The sequence below is a fragment of the Mobula hypostoma genome, chromosome 6, assembly GCF_963921235.1.
Source record: "Mobula hypostoma chromosome 6, sMobHyp1.1, whole genome shotgun sequence".
Taxonomy (NCBI): Eukaryota; Metazoa; Chordata; class Chondrichthyes; order Myliobatiformes; family Myliobatidae; genus Mobula; species Mobula hypostoma.
The window spans coordinates 134372489-134384603 of record NC_086102.1 but is presented as its reverse complement, the minus strand read 5'-3'; the positions used below and the strand labels follow the sequence as shown (position 1 = coordinate 134384603).

The 12115-nt window shown below is 39.1% G+C and overlaps 1 protein-coding gene across 12 annotated transcripts in view; it reads left to right on the top strand.

Annotated features, from left to right (window-relative positions):
- Nucleotides 1-12115, top strand: part of hdac4 (histone deacetylase 4) — a 494468-nt gene that overhangs the window by 258339 nt on the left and 224014 nt on the right. The window contains exon 1 of one of the 12 annotated variants that reach the window (XM_063051791.1): nucleotides 160-250. The exons of the other annotated variants lie outside the window; for them this stretch is intronic. The gene's annotated coding sequence lies outside the window, so the exon portion shown is untranslated. Of the gene's footprint in view, nucleotides 1-159; nucleotides 251-12115 lie in introns of those variants that run through there. 12 annotated transcript variants of the gene reach the window in all.

Sequence of the window (12115 nt, the reverse complement as noted above, 5' to 3'; positions counted from 1 at the left end):
GAAGAACCTGTAGCTAAAAATAACCCTGATCTCATTCTGAAGCAGTGTTGACATTTGTTGCAAGGTAGACTATTTTAATACACACTTGCTGTTTAATTATATTTTCTGTTTGCCTTTGCATTGGCAGACAAGGCAGTAAAATTGCACAAAAATGTAAATGCACCGTGGTGAGTGAGGTAGAAATGATCTTTCTTTGAATAGATTCGATGGTGAAGGAATGTTCATATTGGAAGTCAACAAACAAAATACTGTGAGTAAAGCTGTTAGTTACTCTCCTTCCTCTGATCCAGGGGTTATGGGTTCAAGTTTCACTCCAGTGATCTGTCCTCAGGCATCTGAATTGATACTATGATCCAGTATGTCTGTAAGGCATTAAACTATATTCAGACTCCATCTGCTCTCTTGGGTGTGCATAAAGGATACCATAGCAGCTTGGCTAATACTTACACCATAAACCCAAAGCTTAGAAAATAGGGTCATTGTCAAAGGGCTCTTGAGACATGACTGCTGCATTTCAAGTTTCAATCCTTCGAGAACTTCATTGGGTATAAAATGCATCATGTTGTCTTGAACATGAATGTTTCAGAGCCATATTTTATTTGTAATTTATTTCACATGAGAAATCTCTGGATGTTCCTTGTTGCTTGTCGATTAGTTCATAAAATAGTTATAACTGTCATAACACAGTTAATGGTTGAGTTGGAAACCACTGCTTAATATATTAATATACACCTTTTTACAGAGTAATATGAAATTTGAATTGTGACTTTATACTGAAAATAATATGCTAATAAATCAATATATTCAAGTGGTTTAATGATTGCATTTGTTAAACAATATGTATTTCCTAGGTTTTGCTTTATGAATTCTTTGAAGCAAATTAACTGTTTGCAAAATGTGGATTCTTTTCTTTTTGACTTTGTTTTTGAATGGGCTTTAGCCATTATAATAAAATGACAAAGCATTATATTGGTAATACAAGTTGACCTTCACTAATCCGGCACCATTGGGACCTGAGGAGTGCCGGATTAGTGAAAATGCCGAATTACAGAAGGATCACATTTAGTGTTATCAGTGCCAGATTATTGAAGGAACTGGATTACAGGTAGTCAGATTAGTGAAGGTTGACTGTACCTTTTATGGTTTTCTGATAAGGCAGCAATGGAAGGTTACTTGGTGCTAGTGGATTTTCTTTTGCTAGTACTGTATTAGGGTTGTTAAATTTTTCATATATTTTCATAATGCCTTTGTGATTGTAGGATATTTACAGGGAGTGGCAGAACTTCATCCATTCTTTCTTGGTGTGTTTGAAGGAGAAGTTACTGAATATTTATTCCAGAAGCATAAAACCTAGCCATTTTTGGTTCAACCACTGTGGCAGATTCATGTGAGGTTAGTTAACTGAGAAAGGGTGAGGGGTGATGTGTCTGTCTGACACATCATTGATAGCTAAAGGTTTAAAGGCAACATTTTTTATGATAACCCTATCTACTACTGTAGGTTTAATTGGTCTATTTTTCATAGCATTTAATGTTGTTATTTTTCCTAGGTACTTTTTGTCTAAAGATTTATCCTTTTTCTCTATGACAGAAAACTACAGCTGACAATAAACAATCTGCTGGAGGAAATATGTGGGCCAAGTAACACCTGTTCAGGCAAAGGAAAGGTCAACATTTCAGGTCATGATCTTACATTGGGATCCTGATTCGGAATCTCAATCTGAAACATCAACTATCCCTTTGCCTCCACAAGCTTGGCCTGCACAGTCCCTCCAGCAGTTTGTTTTCTTTACTCCAGATTGTTGAATCTACAATATCGTGTCTCTATTTTACTATATAAAATTAAAAGCACTGAACTAGCTTTGCTCTGCTTCTTATTTCAGTTTAAGAAATTAGTGTGAGTTATTTATGGAACTGTCTGCATGTAATTGTCTATTTAATTGCTCTACATAGGATGCATCTTGTGCACCTCCGGCTATACAGTATTTGTTGCTATTGAGTGAAAGTGATCAAATGACAGTACGGGGAAAGTGAGTGAGCTTCAGTTATGTTGGCTAATAATTTTTTAGCATGTATTTTATTTTTGGAGTGGCCCAGGGAACAGTTACTTTTATGCAGTCTGGAAAATAACCAGAATGCAAATTTATAAGATCAGCGATCAAGCAGAATTTTCAAATATGTTAATTGGAATTACAGTGCCTTCAAAAAGTATTCAGTCCCACAACTATCTTCATATTATACTGTCTATTGAAGTAGGAATTTTTGAGCTAATGTACAAAACATTGTGCATCATGTCAAATCAAAAGAAAAATTCCAAAACCTGTCATCAATTCACTAAAAATTAAAAACCAACACTGTGAGGCTGAAAAAGTATTCATTGCCTTTGTAATTACTATGCTAACTTTCCTCAGGTCCAATATGCTGTTTTACCTTACCGACTCACCCAATTTGTTGATGTAGAAAACTGGAGGATCACCTGTTTTCAATGAATTCATAAGAATGTTGTAAATACCCCACTCTCTGTGAGGTCCAACAGTATGATCGATGTTCAACAGACCAAATGAAAATGAAGACATAAGCGCATTTAAGGCAAGACAGGAAAATGATAATAGTGAAGCATAAATCTTGGGAAGGGTATAAGACTTTCTCAAAGGCACTGAACATACCTTGGAGCTCAGCTCAGTTCATTGTGAAAAAGTATGAAACCGCAGCCACATTGCCTAGGTCAAGAAGAATGACACTTGTAAGCAAGGCCTCAGTGATGGCAACAGTCACTCTGAGTTGCTGAAGTCAGTGGCTGCAACTGGAGATGAAGTTCAGGGCTCCACAATCTCTAAGGCCTTTCATGAAAAGGGTATTTATGGAAGAGTGGAAAGGAAAAGGCCTTGCCCAACAAAAAAAGCATATCCTTGTCTGTAAAGTCTTTGCAAAATGTCACAGAAGATTCCGTAAAGATATGGAAGAAGGTCTTGTGGAGTGGATGTTTTGGCCTCAACTCTAAGTGTGTGTGTGTGTGTGTGTGTGTGTGTGTGGCATAAATCTAATACTGCACTTCAGCCAGATAACACCATCCCTCCTGCAAAGTATGGTAGAGACAGGATTATGCTATGGGGATGCTTTTCAGCAGCAGAGACTGGAAATCTGGTCAGGGTTGATGGGAGGATGAATCCTGCTAAATACTGAGAGATCCTAGATAAAAACCTGCTGGCCTCTGCCAGAAAGCTTAAACTGGCAAGGAAGTTCATCTTTCAGCAGGACAATGACCCAAAGCACACTGCCAGAGAAACCATGGAGTAGCTTCAAATTAAGAAAACTGATGTTCCAGTCAGAGTCCTGACTTTAACCCGATCGAGGTTCTCTGGCAAGACCTCCAGATTGTTGTCCAACTAACCTGACATAGCTTAAGCAATTTTGCAAGAAAGAATAGGGCTCCATTACATTGTGTAAAGCAGATAGAGACTTGTCCAAAAAGACTACTGGTTGTAATAGCTATGAGAAATAGTTCAACTAAGTACCAAGCAAAGGGGGATGAATATTTTTGAATGGCTGTCATTTCAGTTTTTGAATTTTTAGTTTATCATGCTTTACATTTTTCCCTGCTTTGGGGGCTCGAATGTGAAAAAAAGGAGTATGTGATTCACAAATAAAAATTCTCAGTTAAATTGAGCAAAATTCCTGTTTCTAATATTCATGTATGTGAGCAAAGGGTTGAGGGCTGAATACTTTTAACAAGGTATTGTAATTATAAACTGAGATTAGCCCTCATTTACCTGAATGAACGAATTTTATTTAGTTGAAAGGAATGTCAGGAAATTTGCATTGACATTGGCATGTACATCAGGTATATATCTCCCATATAGAATTTGATGAGAATAAGGTGCTACTCCTGAAGAAAGAACATGTATTATTTTTGCAAGCGGTTAGAAATGATCCTGGTGTGGATTCATATATCTTGAGCACTGTGTAATACATTTTCAGACTGTTTTCCATTTGGAAAAGTATTTATCCAAAACAGTTAAATAGAGATTTGAATTAGATGGTTTAATTATCTAGTCAGTGCTTTGTAATGACTATTGTTGAGTGCTTAGTGCTGCTGCACAGTATGGGAGGAGCATCTAAGCACAAGGTAAAGCAAAATACAAAAGCAATGCTTAATTTTAGACAACAGCTCTGACTCCAGGACACTGAGCTTGATTATGCTGAACTTATGGCCTTATCATCTGCTGTGTTAGATCCTGCAGTGTTACCAATCTTCAGCAGTTTGAAGTTCATTGCTTATTCTGTCAGTAGCAGCAAGTTATTGAAAACACTACCATCTTATCAGTGGCAGAGAGAGACAACTATGCATGTGATAACGTATATCTTATTATTAGCTGAAATGCTGTTGAAAGTATTATATACAGTGGTCTGTTTTAATCAGGTATGTCAGACTATTAAAAACAGAAATTGCTGGAAAAACTCAGCAGATGCAACAGCATCTGTAGAAAGAAAAATGAAATCAATGCTTCAAGTTGAAGACCACCTTGTCAGAAGCAAATAAAAATATAGATGTTGCTAATTCTGGAAAGTGGCTGATCCCAAAGTCAGTTTTATCCTCTGTTGTCAGTTATTCCTTGATATCTAAATGTATTTAATTGTCAACCATTAGCAAGCAAGCTCTTGAGTTCTATACTTAAACATCTGCGCGTCCTTTCAAGCTGTCCCTTAAACCTACAAGCAAATAAATTGGAGAGGAATATGAAACCTGACACTGAGCCTAAACCACAAACAATAAGAGCCTTGCTAATATGTGTGCAATCTCAATTCTACCTTCTTGTCTTCCCTTTGTAACCTTTCACCTCCTTTATAAGAATATATCTGGATAGAATTTTTCTTGTCCTCACCTACCACCCCACTAGCCTCCGTATCCAGCATATAATTCTCCGTGACTTCTGCTATCTCCAACAGGATCCCACCATCATGTGCATCTTGCCCTTATCCCCCCCCCCACCCCCCTACTTTCTGCTTTCTGCAGGAATTGTTCCCTACGCGACTCCTTTGTCCATTCGTCCCACCCCACTAATTTCCCTCCTGGCAAGCGGAACAAGTGCTACACCTGTCCCTTCACCTCCTCCCTCACTACCAATCAGGGCCCCAAACAGTCCCTCCACGTGAGGCAACACTTCACCTGTGAGCCTGTTGGGATCATATACTGTGTCCGATGTTCCTGGTGTGACCTGCTGTATCTGAGTGAGACCAGGAGACTGCTTCACTGAGCACCTACGCTTTGTCTGCCAGAAGAAGCGGGATTTCCCAGTGGCCACCCATTTTAATTCCACTTCCCATTCCCACTCTGATATGGTAATCCATGGCCTCCTGTACTGTTGTGATGAGGCCACACTCAGGTTGGAGGAACAACACTTTGTATTCTGTCTCGGGAGCCTCCAACCTGATGACATAAACACCAATTTCTTGAACTTCTGGTAATGCCCACTCTTCACCCCTCCCCCCAATTCCCCATCACCTATCTCACCTTATCTCCTTGCCTGCCGATCTCCTCTCTCTGGTGTTCCTCCCCCTTTTCTTTCTTCCATGGCATTTTGTCCTCTCCTATTAGATTCCCCCTTCTCCAGCCCGGTGTCTCTTTCACCAATCAACTTCTCAGGTCTTTACTTCACCTCTCCCACTTACGGTTTCATCTATCATCTTGTGTTTGTCTCCTCCCCCCCCCCTTTTAAATCTACTACTCATCTTTTTTTCTCCAGTCCTTCTGAAGGATCGCGGCCCAAAACGTCGACTGTACACTCTTCCATAGGTGTTGCCTGGCCTGCTGAGTTCCTGTGTTGCTTGGATTTCCAGCATCTGCAGATTCTCTGTTGCTTATCCATTGTATTGTATTTATTTTATTTCTTGCATCCAAGAGAGCAAAAATCTTTATGTTGCAACTCTGTCACAATGTACACTCAATAAAGAGGTTAAATGTGGGAGGATATTGTCCAAGCACTAAGATCACCAATACTTTCACTGCCCTTTAAGGGAGTTCAAAGAATTATGACTGCAAAGGAGTAAAGTGCTCTTCATTTCCGTCTTAAGTGGACAAACCCGTATATCTACATAAGTGATGTCTAGTTGTAGAGTCCCCTATGAGTGGAAACATTCTTTCTACATTTCCAGGGTTGGCTATATTTAAGACCTATTTCACACTCTTGTACAACAGTATCGAAGTCTAATCCCCTCCAACCTTGGATGAGAGTAATCTGTCCATTTCAGGTGATAGTATAGTAAGCCTTCACTGAACTGTCTCCAGCACATTTTGTATATCCTTTGGCCAAGCTTCTGTCATTTGTTTTAGCATGCTCTTGTGAAGTACAGTGGACCATGCTGCTATTTTGAAGCCAATCTAAAAGCAAGTCATTGTCAAGATCTGCAGGTCAATCAGAAAATGTTTAACGAAGGAATGTGAAAAGATAGAATATGTGAATCTTGAAGAAATAATAAAATCAAATTGAAAAAACAGTGAGGGGAATTATTTAAAATTTTCAGAAACCAGATTGAATTCTAGCTATGGAATCATGATCAAGCTACGTTCTTAATAAACTGACATTTCACATTAAGGATTAAAATTAAAATATGTATAGAAATGGTCAAAGAATGATGTTAACACTGTATAATTACTAATGTATGATTTCAGTGTATACAATCCTTTTGAAGATGTTGCTTTCGCAGCAGCGGAGCCTGGGTCCCAGTATGAGGTACAATGTGCTGTTTAGACAATTTAAATGCTGGCCCAGATCAGAGATGAGGGCCAATTTTGCTCGCTCTCCATGATCTTCACTCCTCTCTCCAAGGCGTGGACTTTTTCGCTGTTCCATTGTTGGGCCAATTTAAACAGTAGCCCAGACAGACTGAAAAGACAGGGTGTCAGTCAGAATGAGAGCCAATTTCACTTGTTCTCCACGATGGTCATCTCCATGGCATTGAGGCTATGAAGACTGCCGCAGCTGCTGTGCTTCGTGCCCACGAATATGATGAACTGATAAATGAGGCTTTGGGCCTACTCAGGCTGCTCCAGGGTTCAGATCTGAGGACTCATTTTTGGTTTGGAATGCTGTTGTTTGCTTCAGTTGTTTGCATGATTCGTATATATGTTCTTCTCTTGTGCATCAAGTGTTGGTCTTTTATTTTTATTTTTGTTCTTTTTTTCTTTAAATTGGGTTGTTTCAGGTTTCTTGCTTTGTGGCTACCTGTGAATAAGCAAATCTCAAGGTTGTGTAATTTATGCATTCTTTGATAATAAATGTACTTGAATCTTGAATCTTTATCCCTTTCTGCTTAAAAGTTGAGGGAACCTGATGAAAGTTATTAATTTTTTTTGAGACATAAATGGAATAGGCAGGCAGGAAATGCTAAATACAAGAGAATTTAGATTCTAAGATGAGAGAGGAAAAGTATAAAGATGTGTAAGACAAGTTTGGTAGGTGCCTGGAATGCTGTGTTGGGGGAGGGGGAGTTAGGCTGGTTGGTGCAGCTTGGTATTGTTCAACAGCAGATAATTGTTGATTTGTCCTTGGCCAGATATTTGGGGCCAATAATTGTAATCATTTGGTGAGGGCAGTTTGAACTTGTGGGAATATTATTATTTCAGAAAGAAGACTATGTATCTCAGATGCAAAATGGCAGTTTTAAATTATTAGTTATAAAACACGAGTGGTTATTAATGATCATAAACACACTGAATGTTACTTTAATAAGTGTGAGGTGAAAAGAAAGTAATTTTCCCCTTTCATCACTGATCATCAGATCTTTGACTCTATGTACCATTTGAAGTTTATTATAAAGTGTCTTGACAAATTTAATTTGAGTTTTTTCAAGAAGTGACAGATGATTGAGGTTAGAGCAGTGAATGTTAATGCAAACAATGCATTTAGATCATAATGCCATAAGACACAGGAGCAGAATTAGGCCATTTGGCCCATCAAGTCTGCTCTGCCTTTCAATCATGGCTGATCCTTGATTCCCCTCCTCAGCCCCACTCCCTAGCCTTCTCCCCATAACCATTGATGCTGTGTCCAATCAAGAACCGATCAAGCTCTACCTTAAATGCACCCAACGATCTGTCCTCTACAGCTGCCTGTGGTAATAAATTACACAAATTTACCACCCTCTGGCTAAAGAAATTTCTTCACATCTCTGTTTTCAATGGACACCCCTCTATCCTAGGCTGTACCCTCTTGTCCTAGGCTCCCCCACCATGGGAAACATCCTTTCCACGTCTACTCTGTCTAGGCCTTTCAACATTTGAAAGGTTTCAATGAGATCCCCTCCCCCCCATCCTTCTAAATTCCAGCGAGTACAGATCCAGAGCCATCAAATGTTCCTTGTATGATAACCCTTTCATTCCCGGAGTCATCCTTGTGAACTTCCTCTGAACTCTCTCCAATGCCAGTACATCTTTTTTTGGATACGGAGTACAAAAGCCTGAAGGCACACACTCAGCAATTCAGGAACAGCTTCTTCCCCTCTGCTATCCGATTCCTAAATGGACATTGAACCCTTGGACACTATCTCACTTTTTTTTTAATATGCAGAATTTGTTTTTTTGCATGTTTTTTAATCTATTCAATATACGTATACTGTAATTTATTTATTTATTTGTTATTTTATTATTTTTATTTCTCTCTTCTGTTATGTATTGCATTGAACTGTTGCTGCTAAATTAACAAATTTCACACCCCATGCCAGTGTTAATGAACCTGATTCTGATTCTGATTCTGATTCTGAAACTGTTCACAATACTCAAGGTGAGGCCTCACCAGTGCCTTATAAAACCTCAACATCACATCCCTGCTCTTGTGTTCTAGACTTCTTGAAATGAATGCTAACATTGCATTTGCCTTCCTCACCACTGACTCTACCTGCAAGTTAACTTTTTAGGGTGTTGTGCACAAGGACTCCCAAGTCTCTTTGCATCTCAGATTTTTGGATTTTCTCCCCGTTTAGAAAATAGTCTGCACATTTATTTCTACTACCAAAGTGCATGACCATGCATTTTCCAGCATTATATTTCATTTGCCACTCGCTGGCCCATTCTCTGAAACTGTCCTTAGCTGCAGCTTACTTTTTCCCTTAACACCACCTGCCCCTACAGCAATCTTTGTATCATCTGCAAACTTGGCAACAAAACCATCTATTCCGTCATCATTGATATACAACATTAAAAGAAGCAGTTCCGACACTGACCCCTGCGGAACACCACTAGTCACTGGCAGCCAATCAGAAAAGCATCCTTTTATTCTCACTCGCTGCCTCCTACCAATTAGCCGATGCTTTAACCATGCCTGTAACTTTCCTGTAATACCATGGACTCTTAACTTGGTAAGCAGCCTCATGTGTGGTACCTTGTCAAAGGCCTTCTGAAAGTCCAAATGTACAACATCCTCTGCATCCCCTCTACTTATCCTACTTGTAATCTCCTCAAAGAATTCCAGCAACTTCGTCAGGCAAGGTTTTCCCTGAAGGAAACCATGTTGACTTTGTCCTATCTTGTCTTGTGTCACCAAGTTCTCCATAACCTCATCCCTAACAATTGACTCCAACATCTTCCCAACCACTGAGGGCAGGCTAACGGGTCTGTAATTTCCTTTCTGCTGTCTTCCTCCTTTCTTAAAGAGTGGAGTGACATTTGCAATTTTCCAGTGCTCTGGCACCATGCCAGAGTTCAATTTAACTGTACATTTCGATGTACCTGTAATAAGTAAACCTAAATCTGATGGAAGCCAGTACAATAGTGACATTCAAGTGACATTGAGCAGGCACGTGATTGTGCAGGAAATGGAGTGATATGGATCAGGTGCAGGTACATGGAATTAATTTAGTTTGGCATCATTTTCAGCACAGTCATCATGGGCTGAAGAGCCTGTTCCTGTGCTGTTCAGTTCTACGTAATGTGAATTGTTTAAAAGAAAATTGAGCAGCCGCTGGCTATTACTGCTGAAATTTAACAGCATGATGCTGTTTCCAAACTTGAATTTGAGCAGTACTTGCAATGGCTGGTCCATGTTGAGATCAGTTTGTTTGTTTGTTTATTTGTTTATTTATTTGTTAGAGTTGTGGTGCGGAACAGGCCTGGCGGCCAACGAACAGCTCCACCCAGCAACCCACTTATTTAAACCTAACAGGACACTTTTAGATTGACCAATTAACCTACTAACTGGTACATCTTTGGACTGTAGGAGGAAACCGAAGCACCCGGAGGAAACCCATGTGCTCACAGTGAGAATGTTCAGGCAACACTAGAATTGAACTTCAGATTCAGATGCTTCAAGATGTCTTAGTGTCATGCTAACCGTGGCACTTCCATGGCATGGAGTAAAGGGTCTTGGATGCAGTTATTCATACTGGTGGTGCCTTCTACTTCAATCTCTTCTGGAGTTTTAGTTCCTGTTGCATTAGTGAGCTTTTAGAAACGGTACCAGTATAGTTCGGTGTCAAAACATGCCATAGCTAACAGATAGTATTTTAATATATGTTTAATTGTTGTTGGACATGTTGTATTTCATAGAGATTATGCAAATACTGTGTTAAACACATATAATTATGTACTGAAGTGTACATTTGTATCTGTTCCTAGATTGCAGTTTTGTTTTAGTTGTTCAGTTGCTCTTTTTTCATATAGCAGTTGTCTGGAAGTCAGAATCTGAATATTCCCTTTGTGCTTTCATTAACATCTTGAATACTGGCAGTTTTCATAATTTCTTTAGACAAATTGAATGAAAGCAATTCTATTTTTCTGTAAAATATTCATGAATTGCAAGCCTTTTCTGTTATCGTGGGTTACATTAAGTAGAAAACTTTTTCCCTAGTTTCATGAGGGCAGAAGGAGGTCAATTATAATCAATGTTCTGTCAGGAACTTATGGCATTTGACTTGTTTCTGCACCATAGAAATGTGCAAGTCATGGCTGATATAGAGCATGACATTCAAATTAAAAGAAACATCTGAATTTTAAAGCCTGGAAGTTCATAATAAGCTAGCAGTTTTTATTTTCTAGAGAGTCATAAAAAAATCTATAGCCAAAAATTAGATATGCCTTATTCATTGAGTGGGTTATGTATAATTTATAATTCTTTACACAGTATTCTGTTAATAAAATTTATAAATATAAACATTGATGTATTTTAAAAGTTTACACAAATGATCAATGAAAAATTAACAATCCACCTTACAGTTGACAATATATGGTAGCTTGGGGAGTATGGACCGCAGAGAAGGGGAAGCATGAATGTAGGTAGGCTCGGTATTTATGCACATATAATTGGGCATGAACTTACTCTAAGTAACATAGATATTGACTATGCTATCACCTGCAGAAAACAATAGCAATAATAAAGATTTAACTCTGATAGATACTGGCAACACATGCAAAGAAGTATTCTACAAGCTCTTTGTCTGGCATTTGCAGTGACAGAAGGGGACCTTGCTTCTGAACAAAACCCCATGTATTGTATTACAGTTAAGCCAAAACTGATGGAACATTCTAGATGGGTGCAGATCCAGTAACTCACAAGAAATTTGACATCAGTATCATCTAGGATATTGTAACCCACTTAATTGGCAAACTTGTCTCCATCCTTCACTGGCACAGTAGATTGCCAATACTCATGTTGCCTACTTCAGCAACACTCCCAAGTCTGCTACCTCTATAAAGGCAGCAGGAACATAGGAATGCCACTTGCAGGTTCCCCTCCAAGCTGTTGTACCATCCTGATCTGGAAGTATGTTGCCAGTTTTCCTTTGGTTCAAGTCCTGGAACACACTGTTGGGAGTCCCTTCACCAGGTAAATGGCAGTAGCTCAAGAAGGTGGCACAGTGTTGTCATCTTGAGAGAGAAGTAGCGAAGGGCAATAAATGCTAGCCTTGGCAGCAGCATCTAGATTCCAAAAAGTGAATGAAGAAAAAATTGATTGCCAGTAAAGGAATTCTCCATCTCTCAAATTTACTACTCTCAAAGTTTACCACCATTAATATATTATGTGAATTGCAGGAGGAAGCAGCTGAAAGCAATGTTGACTTTTGTATATAACCAAGAGGGAGTGAAGACTGACCCAAGGTGGTGAATGGCTAGGTGAAACTCACGG